We start from the raw sequence: 2,233 nt of genomic DNA, 5'->3' as shown, positions 1-2,233 counted from the left end.
GAGCTAGACTGGCAGCTGTCCTTCAAGATCCTTGGACTATAAAAGGAGAGTTACCACGCTAGTTTGGTGTGTTAGTCGGGAACCCGAATGCTACGACAACTTGGTACGCTTCCAACAACTTTATAAGGTATGAGTGCACCTCTTCTCTTGTTACCGAGTGTGGAGTGTAACCAAAATAGTGAGTTAATTTAGAAGTGTGATATCCTATATTTAATCGCTTAGTATGTGTGATTGGTATTGGTTACTTAGTGATATTTATTTTCCTAGCGTGTGATATTTACGATTTCAAGTTGTATTAGTTAAAATTATTCAGTCGTGCGATTCAATAAATTGTTTTGTAAAGTTACTCTCCGTTCTCATTCCTTTGCGTTAACTCAACGAACTCGCGCTGTCGCGGCATTTGAAATATAGTGCCGTCACACTTATATTGGCAGTAGAGAAAGAAAGAGAGTCGGATGAAGAGAGTCCACGAGTAGGAGAATATATTTAACTTAATACACCGTATGGTTTGTGATGTTTAGAAACTGACGTTTCGGACGTTAGTCCTTCGTCGGAGTAAATGTGAAGAGAGTCCACGGTACTGTTCTGACAATGAAAAAATTTTTTGATTACGATAGGACTGTGGTGGAAAGATTGAAAAAGAAAGGACAAATTACTCCCAAATTTAAAGGTGACATTTCACCGCGTAGTTCGCGTAATTTTGCATGTAAAATTTCACTGTTGCCAAGGTGGTGTGATTTCTTCTGCCTTCAAAAAGAAAATGGCGTCTAGATTGTCGAGACTCTGCTGTGAAGACGCAAGGGGAAAAAATTCTATAGCCCAAAGAGCCAGCTGAGAATTTAAATACCAAAAAACAGCATCGAAAATGGATGGAATGTATTTCAAAACTTTTGTGACGATCAAAAAGTGAGAACTGAATCCCGGAGAAATGCGAGCAGAAGCTACTAGAGTTTTTGTAAAGTATAGTTATTTGCAAAAATATAACTTTAAAACATTTGTGTGGTCTTGACTTTTGTATTTCTAACGAGAAAAAATATACTTAATCCATGACTGAAAATATACGAATGGCTATCTTAAAGTCGTCGGGAATATATTTTTTTTCGTGTTCATCGATAAGGCTCAAATTCTAGTGACTAAAATAAAATTTAAGCTTATGGCTGCCAGAATTTTCTGCCAGAATTTGTTCTTTCTAGTAGTAATTGGTAATCACATGTGACTCGTGAAATTAGGGATACATTTATTTGTGTTTGTCAAAATATGCGTAAATCACTCTGTTTTGACAAAGACGTGTGAAATTTATCCCAAATTTCACTCATCACCATCCATTCGGTTATAGAAAGTGCGATAATTTAACGCTTTATTTCCTTGAACGGCTCTGTGTACATCAGCTAAGGAGAACGCATGATTTTGCATGTCTTCTTCAGTGTCAATCTCGTACCCAGAGCCGGCGTTTCTTCTGGCCTACGGCGAAGAACAAGGGCTCTGGCATAACCCATTTTTTGAGACCAGGACTTCCGGTATAAGAGCGCATGCGTTCAAAGACTTTTTATTTTGATCGAGAGTAAACACAGAACCCTGTTTTAAAGCTTGATTTTCGTTGATTGTATTTCACTTCCTGAAAATTGCACATGCGCCAAAAATGGATTATGCTGGAGCCCTCGTTCCTCTCCGCTGGCCAGAAAAAAATGCAGGCTCTGGGTACGAGAACGCGCGCAAAGGATTGTTGTAGTTGATTAGGAGGTCCTAGTTTCAGTTTATCGACGAACAGAGCTATCATTTCACAATAATTTTATTAAAAAATTAAAAACCACAACGCACCATTTGACGCATAGGAAGTCGTTATAAGTATATGTAGACATTTAAATGCATTGTTAGTCCATGACGTAGCTAGGAAAGCAAAGATTCAGAGTTATTTTCTCTGATTGCGGCCGCCATGTTTTATCCCCAGTAGATTCGATTGGCTGGTTTTTGGTGGGCTGTCAAAATGAGTTCACTTGGTTGATCCATGTGTTGATCAGTGTTTGATCCAGTATCAAAACTCATCCACCTGACCAAAATACGAAGATATTCTGATTCGTTGTTGAGCTTATGAATTATTGTTTTAGAAGTGTCTATTGAAGGTATCTGTCTATTGTAGGTGTCTGTTGTAGGTGTCTGTCAATTGGAGGTGTCTGCCTATAGGTGTCTGTACATGTCTATTAGTTGTATCCCTATGGAATAAAAAACAACTCCG

This window comes from Actinia tenebrosa, unplaced genomic scaffold (assembly GCF_029948245.1).
Source record: "Actinia tenebrosa isolate PJP-AT-01 unplaced genomic scaffold, QUT_ActTen_1.0 PGA_scaffold10__47_contigs__length_13832649, whole genome shotgun sequence".
NCBI classification, from domain to species: domain Eukaryota; kingdom Metazoa; phylum Cnidaria; class Anthozoa; order Actiniaria; family Actiniidae; genus Actinia; species Actinia tenebrosa.
Note: the sequence above shows the minus strand (reverse complement) of the source record.